The sequence below is a fragment of the Notolepis coatsorum genome, assembly GCF_963971535.1.
Source record: "Notolepis coatsorum genome assembly, chromosome: 1".
NCBI lineage: Eukaryota > Metazoa > Chordata > Actinopteri > Aulopiformes > Paralepididae > Notolepis > Notolepis coatsorum.
The window spans coordinates 73014819-73026593 of record NC_140165.1 but is presented as its reverse complement, the minus strand read 5'-3'; the positions used below and the strand labels follow the sequence as shown (position 1 = coordinate 73026593).

At 41.2% G+C, this 11775-nt stretch overlaps 1 protein-coding gene across 1 annotated transcript in view; it reads left to right on the top strand.

The window, feature by feature from the left end:
• The first annotated feature begins 6621 nt into the window (after nucleotides 1-6621).
• Nucleotides 6622-11775, top strand: part of enpp4 (ectonucleotide pyrophosphatase/phosphodiesterase 4) — a 108290-nt gene continuing 103136 nt past the window's right edge. Inside the window, exon 1 of the mRNA XM_084323276.1 lies at nucleotides 6622-6703. The gene's annotated coding sequence lies outside the window, so the exon portion shown is untranslated. The remainder of the gene's footprint in view (nucleotides 6704-11775) is intronic.

Sequence of the window (11775 nt, the reverse complement as noted above, 5' to 3'; positions counted from 1 at the left end):
TATTGTGTGCGTATGTACCCGTTCGCTCATGTGGTCAGTGGCCAGAGTTGGGTCCACAGGACTTATCCAAGTCCCATGGACCCATCAGTGGCCGCGTCTTGTGGTAGAAAGAAAGAAAAAGAAAAACGTATAAAGAAAACAGTCTAAAGTTTGAAAGTTTGGGAGGTCCGCAAAAACACGCCTTCAGCTCAGAAGCTGAGGCGTGTCAAAAACTTTTGAAAAACTGGAGGCGTGTCTCCTATTGTACCCATTCCTTCATCTAAAAAGTTTGAAAGTTTGGGAGGTCCGCAAAAACACGCCTTCAGCTCAGAAGCTGAGGCGTGTCAAAAACGTTTGAAAAACTGGAGGCGTGTCTCCTATTGTACCCATTCCTTCATCTAAAAAGTTTGAAAGTTTGGGAGGTCCGCAAAAACACGCCTTCAGCTCAGAAGCTGAGGCGTGTCAAAAACTTTTGAAAAACTGGAGGCGTGTCTCCTATGTACCCGTTCCTTCATCTAAAAAGTTGGGTCCACAAGGCTTATCCTAGCCTCATGGATCCATCAGGTTTTTCCAAGCCATAACTATTTGTAAGCTAGACTGTATAGGTACGTTTTTAATTTTCCTTTAAAAATGTGTATAGAGCTGGCGTTTCTGATGTGTGTTGGTAGTGTGTTCCATAGTTTTGGGGCATAGTTGGCAAATGCCATACTTCCTATCCTTTTTTGGTTTCTGGGCGTGTCTAGTAAACCTGTAGTGGATGACCGTAGCGTTCTTGAGGGCAGATAACTAACTAGGGAATTTGCTATGTATTTTGGGCCTTGCTCATTAAGAGCTTTATATGTTAGGAAAAGGACCTTAAAATCAATTCTATGAGTTATTGGAAGCCAGTGCAGAGTGGCCAGGACTGGAGTGATATGTTCTCTTCTCCTTGTATGAGTTAGTAATCGAGCTGCAGAGTTTTGGATAAGCTGAAGCTTCCCAATGGTTGCTTTGGGAAGACCAGTGAACAGTGCATTACAATAGTCAAGCCGACTTGATACAAAAGCATGAATAAGTTTCTCTGCATCCTTTTTATTTACGAAAGGTCTTACTTTCGCTATGTTTCTTAGGTGGAAGAATGACGTTTTCATGGCCTTATTTATATGAGACTTAAAGGTCAGGTCTGAGTCCAAGATGACACCTAGGCTTGTAACCTCAGTCTTTACATAGGATGACAGACTCCCCAGGTTTTTACAAAGCACTTCCCTTTTCGCTTTTGGGCCGATCAATAGGATTTCGGTCTTGCTTTCGTTTAATTTTAGGAAGTTATTGTTCATCCACTTGTTTATTGCTAACAGACAATTTGTAATGGACTGTATGGCTGTAGTGTTATTTGGTTCTGCGGAGATATATAGTTGTGTATCATCAGCATAACTATGGAAGCATACATTGTGGTCTCGAATGATGTCCCCGAGGGGCAGCATATATAGTGAGAAGAGTAATGGACCAAGGCAGCTTCCTTGTGCGACTCCAAAATTGCTGTCATGTTCCTCGGATACATTGTCTCCAAGCTTAACATAGAACCTTCTCCCCTTAATGTATGTTATGAGCCAATTTAGTACATGATCGGAAAAGCCAACCAGTCTTTCTAGACGACTGATCAAGATATTATGGTCAATCGTATCGAACGCTGCACTAAGGTCCAATAGGACAAGAATTGAGACTTTGCCAGCATCGGAGTTTAGCCTGAGGTCGCTAACTATTTTGGTAAGGGCAGTTTCAGTGCTGTGATTTGTTCTGAAACCTGATTGTAGTTCCTCCATGATGTTATTATCTTTGAGAAAGGAGTTTATTTGTACTGAGACTATCTTTTCTAATATCTTGCTGATAAATGGAAGGTTCGATATTGGCCTATAGCTTTTTAGTTCGTTTACATCTAAGTTTGTTTTCTTTAGTAGTGGTTTTACTACAGCTGTTTTAAATGCATCTGGAAAAGTGCCTGTTTGAAGAGACATATTTATGATTTCAAGGACATGATTTGAGACACTATCAAACACCCGCTTGAGAAATGCTGTTGGTATAGGATCGAGGCAGGAGGTGGCGGAATTACACTCAGAGACAATCTTACAGAGGTCAGGTAATGTAATACATGTGAATTCCCCCATAGTTATCTCAGGTGGGGTTTCACTCATAGTCAGATCTATATCAGCGGTAATGCTTGCTCTAATCAATGATATTTTTTCATTAAAGAAAACTGCGAACTCTTCACATTTTGTGGCTGATTGCTGCGGTATATGGGGGGGTGGTATGTTAATCAGCCGGTCAATGGTGGAAAAAAGTACCCTGGAGTTACCCATATTTTCTGAGATCATTTTGGAAAAATATTCCTTTCTCGCAAGTTGTATTGCCTTATTGTATGCGCCCATGGCGTCTTTGTATAAATTAAAGTGAGCTGTGAGTTTGAGTTTCCTCCATTTTCGCTCGGCTATCCTACATTTTCTCTTGTTATCTTTAACATTGGTTTTATTTAGCCATGGAGAGATTCTATCAGTTTTTACCTTTTTAACCTTTAGAGGGGCAACAGTATCTAACACAGTTGACAAGGTGCTGTGGAAGTTTTGCACTTGCTGATTTAAGGAGGATTCACTGCATTGGTCATATGATTTCATCATACTAGAGAATTTTGCTTCAGCTCTAGCGTCCAGAAGCCTTCTGTGAACTAGGAATTCGCTTCTGGTCTTATGTAATATTAGGCTTGTACCAGAACACACAATAATGGTCAGAAATTGGAATTTCTTTTACTGATATATTCTCAATGTTTAGCCCTGTTGTTATTAGTAGGTCCAGAGTGTTGCCATGTTGGTGGGTGGCCTCGTGAACATGTTGCATCAGTCCAAAACTGTCCAGTAGGTTCAGAAACTCACAACCCCTGGGGTCATCCTTTTTGTTGATATGAATATTTAGATCTCCATTAAGAATGATTCTATCATACCTGGTAATGCAGATCGATATGAGTTCTGAAAATTCCTGTATGAAGAGTGGCGAGTACCTTGGTGGTCGATACAATGTCACACATATTACTGGCATTTCTGTTTTCAATACAATAGCAAGGTATTCAAATGATAAAAATGTTCCCAGGTCAATATCATTGCACACAAATTGAGTGGAGATGATTGCTGCTATTCCTCCTCCCCTCCCACTCTGTCTGTTTGATTGATAGAATTTAAAATTGGAAGGGCAGGTCTCAATCAGTGTTGCTACACCAGTGATATTGTCTAACCATGTCTCTACTAAAAACATACAATGTACACCATGTTTTACTATGAGTTCATTTATCAGAAATTATTTTTGTTTCAGCGCTCTAACGTTGAACAGTGCTAGTTTTAGCTGTACGGGTTCTGTAGTGGGGTGTGAGATAGTCTGTGGTTGAACACTGATATTGATAAGGTTAGATTTACATATGGGACGTGATAATGAGTAATTGATTAGTCTTTTGGTGATCAGAATCGGGATGACACTCAACGTGTTTTTTTGTAGTTTAGGCTGCTTCTGTATATAGTCTACAGAGCTAGATATGGTTGGTTGTCAGGCCAGTGATGCTATACTTTGTATGACGTTATGTATTAGCACATTTACCCCTGATATGTTTGGATGGATGCCATCGGGTCTGTAATGGTATTTCCTGGACCAGAGCAGATCAAAGTTATTTATATAGCAAAGTCCTATAGTAGTACAGTGGGTCTGTAGCCATTTGTGCAACCAGAACAGACGGCTAAATCGCTCAGATCCACGACCTATGGATGGAATGGGGCCAGACACAATGCATATTTTACCCAGGCTTTCAATAGTGAGTATTAGTGATTCAAAGTCAGATTGGAGTTTAACGGATTGTCTAGCCATTACGTCATTTGCTCCGATATGAATAATAACGGTGTGGGCGGACGGATATCTCTCGATGATTTCGGGAGTACACTCAAGTAAGTCAGTAACTTTTAAACCGGAAAAACAATACGTAATGCCGTGTGGTATTTGCAAAAACCTGGTGATGGAATCTCCGATGAGTAGGATCTCTGGCTGTTCCTGGATGCATTCCCCGTCGTAGATGGCCAGGTTTCTATGGTGAAAAGCCGCAGGAGTAGCGTCTGCATTGCTGGCGGAGTTAGACGGTTGGTCGGGCAGCAGCGCCGTGTGGAGGGGCTCGTTCACAGCGGCATTTCCATCGATGACACTCGCCGTTTGAATGATCATACTGGTATGGGCTGCAGAGCACCGCAGACGAGGGCGTTTAAACTTTGGGGAGTCGGACCCATCGCGTGAGTCTGGGGAGCTTGGCGATGCGAGAGCAAACAGGGCAGAGCGCTTTCTGCTCCGGGTTGCAGATATACTTCCATGGTTGAGTTGTGAGCTGGAGAGGGCCGCCGTCCTGGCAGCTTCGCTTGGAGCCTGGCTAGTAGCTAGGCTAGTAGCTAGCATCGGATAGTCTTTGAGCAAAGCTACACTACTAGCAGCAGGAGACGGAAGCGAGGGAGAGCCCAGGAGGCTGGAATCACTACAAAGAGGATTGAATCGGTTTGATAGTTGAGGTGATTCAAAGGGATCATATAGAGGAAGGGAGAGCTTCCGTCGGCCCCTCACCACTGTCGCCCAGGAGGGACTACCGGTGCGGCCTGCGTCCGCTTTTTCCATGCTAGCCAGCTTGGACATTAGCTCCGTTTGACGCTTGAGAAGATCCATTACTAGTATCTCGATGGTCTTCAGTTCCGTTCGCATCTCTGCGACATCTGATGTTGGAGCCATTTCCTCGGGGGAGCTCAGCACTGTGAGTACTGTAGCGTGTAGCTGTAGCTATGGCAACAACAAGCGCCGATAGCTTTAGGTCACGTCCAGTAAAAAGTCACATAAAACCAATAAATCCAACAGTATAAACGATAAGAGCAAAAGTCACAGTGATCAGTTAAGATCACTGGTTAAAAAATGGTAGAAAGAAAGAAAACAGTCTAAAGTTTGAAAGTTTGGGAGGTCCGCAAAAACACGTCCGTTCAGTAGTAAGTAACCGGAGTGTAGTGGATCCAACCAACTAACACCCTAACTTAGTCACAACCCTAACTTAGGGGTTAGAGTTAGAGGTGGTCTAGGTCTGGTTAGGGGTTAGAGTCAGAGGGGGTCTAGGTCTGGTTATACTGATCCGATACCAGCGCATACATTTAGGGAAAAAAAGAAAAAAAATTATATTATATAAATTATAAAACTTTTTTTTCTTTTCTTTTTTACAGCTACTGTTTTATATATACTGTTTTTTAGTAATAACTAGAAAGTAATGGTATTTATCCAACAACAGGTGATTGTATAGATTAGTATTAGTAATTGACAACTATGCTCAATGAGTTCACCCACGGAACGGTTGTTGGCACATTGGTTGGACATTATACGTTGTTGCACTTGCTACCAGAAGGCTCCGTTTAGGTTAGCTAGTAGCAGAGGCTCTGTTGTGATTTTTAATGCAAAATAAATATTCAACATTCTCTTTTGAAACTCCGCCTCAGACTCTTATCATTTGGCACTAAAAGCTAAAACATTGTCACCGGTATGTCTGTCCGCATTATGTCATTAATTGTGTGCATGTGTGGGAGAGGTCGATCAGTTAGCCACGTTAGCGTGAGCTAGGTTAGCCAGTTAACGTGAGCTAGATGGAAAGACAAACAATGTAACGTTACTGGTGAAAAAGTGATTTACCTTGGAATACTCCTTTGCCAACTTGCTGTATACTTTGCTTGCAGGTCTGCAGCTGGATTATGAATAGTCCCAACTTTAGCCAAGGTAATGTTAAGCTAAAACTAGCTTTTCAGATAGCTCTTCAGCTAATGCTAATAACAGAGCTCCCCGTCACACTGCTCTGTCGGGACGATGGCATAATAATAATGTGAATTATTCGAAAAGTTATAATTATTTTGTCTCATCTTGTTTTAGTCAACAATATCAACATACATGAAGAGAAATTTCGTCCTGGTTTTTGTAAATTAAATTTTGTGTCCTCAGTTGTGGTTGTGGTCAACGATATTTAATTAACTATTTAGTCACGTTAGCGTTACATGGTCTTCAATAACGTGACGTCACGTCTCGTTGTCATCATGAAAAAAACCTTTGTTGACGAACATCTTTCGTCGTAATTTTCGTTGACAAAATTAACACTCCTCCCCACCGTGTATATATTCTCTCCCCACCGTATGTATATTTCTCTCCCACCCACCCACCCCCTCCTAATGTACAGTCTCCTCCCCATCATATGTAACTCTCTTGTCCCTATGCCATAAATGTCATGTTGTGTATGTCATAAATGTCACTATGAATTGAAAATGGGGGACCCTGATGTAAACAAGACAAACGTTTTTCTCTGGTCTGCATCCCCTTAACAATTGTGTGTATTGAGCCGTACTGTATTGTACCCATTCTGCAATCTGTTAAATAAAGTTTTCATTCATCATTCATCATTCATTCATTCACAACACTGCTCGCTGATAACAGATGAACAGGTGGGAGGGGCACCATGTCTATCTCTCTGACTGAACCAATCGCGACGCTTTCTGGGTGTTTGACGACGCCCATCTCCTTAATCTCTATTCTCATTGGTCCCTGATGCTGTCTGTCAGCTGAATGACGTGACTCTGTGTTGAGGAAGTGCTTCTGCGCTGTTTGATTATTTATTATTGATACGTTACATGCAGGAGGACGGCTGCTGAACCCAGAGGTAAATAGTAGATCAATGCTTTGTACCGTATTATAAGGTTAACGCTATCTGTCTTGTTTGTTTGTTTGGTAGAAGGAATCACATTGTCTCGCTGCTTTCTCTGCTTTCTGTGAAACTCTGACTTCCTGCTTGGTGTGTTAGTGGGGGAGGTTTGGCAACAGGTTTTGATTGATTGATTGATTGAAAACTTTATTAACAGATTGCAGAATGGGTACAATACAGTACAGCTCAATACACACAATTGTTAAGGGGATGCAGACCAGAGAAAGACTTTCGTCTTGTTTACATCAGGGTCCCCCATTTCAATTCATCAGGACATATATGACATACATGACATACAGATAGTCAGTACTACTACATCTATACATTTATGACATACCAGATTTGCAAATACAGTACTGTTTGTGATACAGAAGGAGTCAGGAAAAGGGAGTATATACATTTGACGTAGAAACTGTACATTGGAGGAGGTTGGGTGGGGGGGGGTTGGGTACACTGGGATATTGACAACCATACTGGGTAATCTACATTGGAGGTGGTTGGGGGGGGGGGGGCACACTGTATATACAAGCAAAACTGTACATTGAGGGGGGGGGGGGGGAGACACTGTACAAACAAACAAAATTGTACATTGGACTATTGACAAAACCATACTAGGTAAATGACTGTACATTGGAGGGGGTTGGGTTCGGATATTTACAGGGGCCAGTGTTGAATTGCAGTCTCCCGTAGGTGTCCCTTGAGAGAGGTTTTGAAAGTGGTTAGTGATCCACATTCCTTTACAGCTTTGGGTAGGGCGTTCCACATTGATGTGGCATAATTGCGAAATGTGTTTAGTCCCTTATTTGAGCCGAATCTGGGTTTAACATGATTTGTGGAGCTCCCTCTGGTGTTGTGATCGTGGTATTCACTGACCTTTGGGAAGTATTTTGACATGTACATGGGTACCTTGGTCGTGTAGTGTATCTTGTAGACCAGGCCCATTGCAAGTTGCTGTACTCTGTCGTCTACTCTAAGCCATCCTAGGTTGTCAAAGTGGGCAGGGGTGAGGTGGGTTCTAGGAGTAAGGTCAAGCAGTAGTCTGACCAGTTTGTTTTTTAATAATCCAGCTGCAGACCTGCAAGCAAAGTATACAGCAAGTTGGCAAAGGAGTATTCCAAGGTAAATCACTTTTTCACCAGTGACGTTAACATCCTGCCTAGTTTGCATCCAGATCATAAATGTGTCCATCAATGTACAGTTTCTACGTCAAATGTATATACTCTCTTTTCTAGACTCTTCTTGTATCACAAACAGTACTGTATTTGCAAATGTCATAAATGTGTAGATGTAGCAGTACTGTCTATCTGTATGTCATGTATGTCATATGTTATGATGAATTTAAAATGGGGGACCCTGATGTAAACAAGACGAAAGTCTTTCTCTGGTCTGCATCCCCTTAACAATTGTGTGTATTGAGCCGTACTGTATTGTACCCATTCTGCAATCTGTTAATAAAGTTTTCAATCAATCAATCAATCCATAATATTTGCTCAGATCAACAGTGTGAAATGTGAATGAATCCCAGCTGTGGCGACAGAGCAAATGAACGTTAACTCAAAGTGTCCTGGTTCCTTTGGGATCACAGAGTCTTCACCGAGCTGCCCAACTGGTTCACTTACAAAGTAAACAAGATAATTGCATTTGAATTGGGAGGGAGGGATTTTAAATTACTTTTAACAGTTTTTAAATTCCTAAATGGATTTAGTACCTGACCGAGCTCCTGTGTCTCCACACAAATCAAATCAAATCAAATGTAGACTTGTTTAAAGAAGACGTGTCCGGCCCATGGGGACATTAACAAGTCAAGAAGAAACATCACAATAAGTCAAGAACACGATAAAGTCCAAATAATTTCAAATAAATGCAAAATAAATAAATGCAACACTCCCAGACATAAGGTAAGGAAAAACTCACTAAAACCCCACCCAGAGCCCTAAGGTTTGATTGATTGATTGATTGAAAACGTTATTAACAGATTGCAGAATGGGTACAGTATGGCTCGATACACACAATTGTTAAGGGGATGCAGACCAGAGAAAGACTTTCGCATTGTTTACATCAGGGTCCCCCATTTTCAATTCATCATAACATATATGACATCATGACATTTATGGCATAGGGACATGACATATAGGTATACAGGTATATTACATTTGTGACATATACAATATGCAAATATACAGTACTGTTACCCAGAGATCCTAACAGAAAATATATGATGGGGAGGAGACTGTACATTAGGAGGGGGTGGGTGGGTGCGAGAGAAATATACATACGGTGGGGAGAGAATGTATACATATGATGGGGAGGAGACTGTACATTTGGAGGGGGTGGGTGGGTGGGAGAGAAATATACATAGGGTGGGGAGAGAAATGTATACATATGATGGGGAGGAGACTGTACATTTGGAGGGGGTGGGTGGGAGAGAAATATACATACGGCGGGGAGAGAATATATACATGTGGTGGGGAGGAGACTGTCTATTAGGAGGGGGTGGGGGTGGGGGTGGGGGGGTTTGGACATTTACGGTGGCCAGTTTCGAATTGCAGCCTCCCGTAGGTGCTCTTTAAGAGCGGTTTTGAATGTGGGTAGGGATTCACATTCCTTTACAGCTTTGGGTAGGGCGTTCCACATTGATGTGGCATAATTGCGAAATGTAATAGTCCCTTGTTTGAGCCGAATCTGGGTTTAACATGATTTGTGGAGCTCCCTCTGGTGTTGTGATTGTGGTATTCACTGACCTTTGGGAAGTATTTTGACATGTACATGGGTACCTTAGTCGTATAGTGTATCTTGTAGACCAGGCCCATTGCAAGTTGCTGTACTCTTGTCGTCTACTCTAAGCCATCCTAGTTTGTCAAAGTGGGCAGGGGTGAGGTGGGTTCTAGGAGTAAGGTCAAGTAGAAGTCTGACCAGTTTGTTTTGTGATGTTTGTAATTTTGTTTTTAGCGCCTTTGAGGTGCTTTGGTACCATGAGGTGCAAGCATAGTCGTAGTACCCTTGAATGAGTGCTCCTGCCAGAGTCTTCAGGGTATTCTTGTTTACCAGAGAGGAGATCCGGTACAAGAATCGAGTTCGTTGGTTGACCTTTTTTATTACCTTGGATGCCATTTTGTCACAGGAAAGATTTGCCTCTAGGATGGAACCCAGGTAGGTAATTTCATCTTTCCTTGTGACAATATTGTCACCCATTGTAACTGAGAAGCTGTCGGCCTTGCTGAGTTTGTTTGTCAAAATGTCCTGGTTCCTTTGGGATCACAGAGTCTTCACCGAGCTGCCCAACTGGTTCTCTTACAAAGTAAACAAGATAATTGCATTTGAATTGGGAGGGAGGGATTTTAAATGACTTTTAACTGTTTTTAAATCCCTAAATGGATTTAGTACCTGGCCGAGCTCCTGTGCCTCCACAGACATCAAATCAAATCAAATGTAGACTTGTTTAAAGAAGACGTGTCCGGCCCATGGGGACATTAACAAGTCAAGAAGAAACATCACAATAAGTCAAGAACACCATAAAGTCCAAAAAAATTAAAATAAATGCAAAATAAATAAATGCAACACTCCCAGACATAAGGTAAGGAAAAACTCACTAAAACCCCACCCAGAGCCCTAAGGTTTGATTGATTGATTGATTGAAAACTTTATTTAACAGATTGCAGAATGGGTACAATACAGTACGGCTCGATACACACAATTGTTAAGGGGATGCAGACCAGAGAAAGACTTTCGTCTTGTTTACATCAGGGTCCCCCATTTTCAATTCATCATAACATATATGACATACACGACATACAGATAGACAGTATTGCTACATCTATACATTTATTATGACATTTGCAAATACAATATTGTTTGTGATACAAAAATAGTCTAGAAAAGAGAGTATTTGACCAGGGCTGTACGTTAACTTTTTTTGCACATAGCACTGGTGCTACAGAGGTTGATAGTTTTGTAGCACAGGCCAAAATCTTGTATAAAACATGTTATTTGTAACAGTCACAAATGTGCCTATTGTATTTGTGTTATTTAGTTGCAGTGCATATGAGATGATATACTGTAAGCCCATTTAACACAATCAGTAACATTTAGATCAACTCAAAAGGTAACAAATATAATTTGGAATTTTTTTTTAGCTCTTCCAGACATTTAAATGAAAAACGACTTATTGTTTTTAATACAAATAGACCTCCTGTTCACTATAAAGTGCCACATTTTGATATATTGAGCTTTAAACTTTAAAGGGGAACTATCTTATAAATGGCCTTTTTGAGTGTTTAGCATTGTTTCCTAGCTATGTGAACTTATATTAATATGATCTATGTCTCAAAATTCTCATATTGGCGCATTCTTCCAATTCTCCTCTCACAATATTCACCCTCACTGAACTGAGTCGTTTGAAAATGTGCCTATATGTGATGTCATATAGTCACTGCTGCATGATAATGTTCAAGAGGCGGCGCAGGCCACACAGTGGTTTAGGAGCCCAGGCTCAAAACAGCTCGAGATCTTGAGGTAGAAAAATGCTGTTTTTGAGGACTTGATTAGAAATACAAAACAATGAATAAAAAAAATATATATATTACAGAGGTGTTCCATAGACTCACAGGAATTGTGTAAAAGTGCCCAAATAGTGAAAGAAATAGTAAAATAGTTCCCCTTTAAGTACATTTTTTTTGGAACACGCAACCTAAAACCCCTTCCTCTCCCAAACCGTTCCTGCAATTGTTTTATGTTGCATGATGATCATGCATACATTTATTATGTATTGTATTTTTTATGTTTAAATATCAACATCATCTGTCCACCCTCAGTACATTGACTATCAATATAATGTACTCGTCTGACTTCATATCTTTTCAAACGCACACACACAGAGGGAGAATGCCCCCCCCCCCCCTCCTTCCCAGTCCCCACTGCTTGTATGCTCTGCTGTTCTCTGTCGCTCTGAACAGGGCTTTAGCTTGTTGTTAGTTTATGCTAACGTCCGGTTAATTCCGGTCTTAAACACGACGTGGTCATAAAGGAATGGC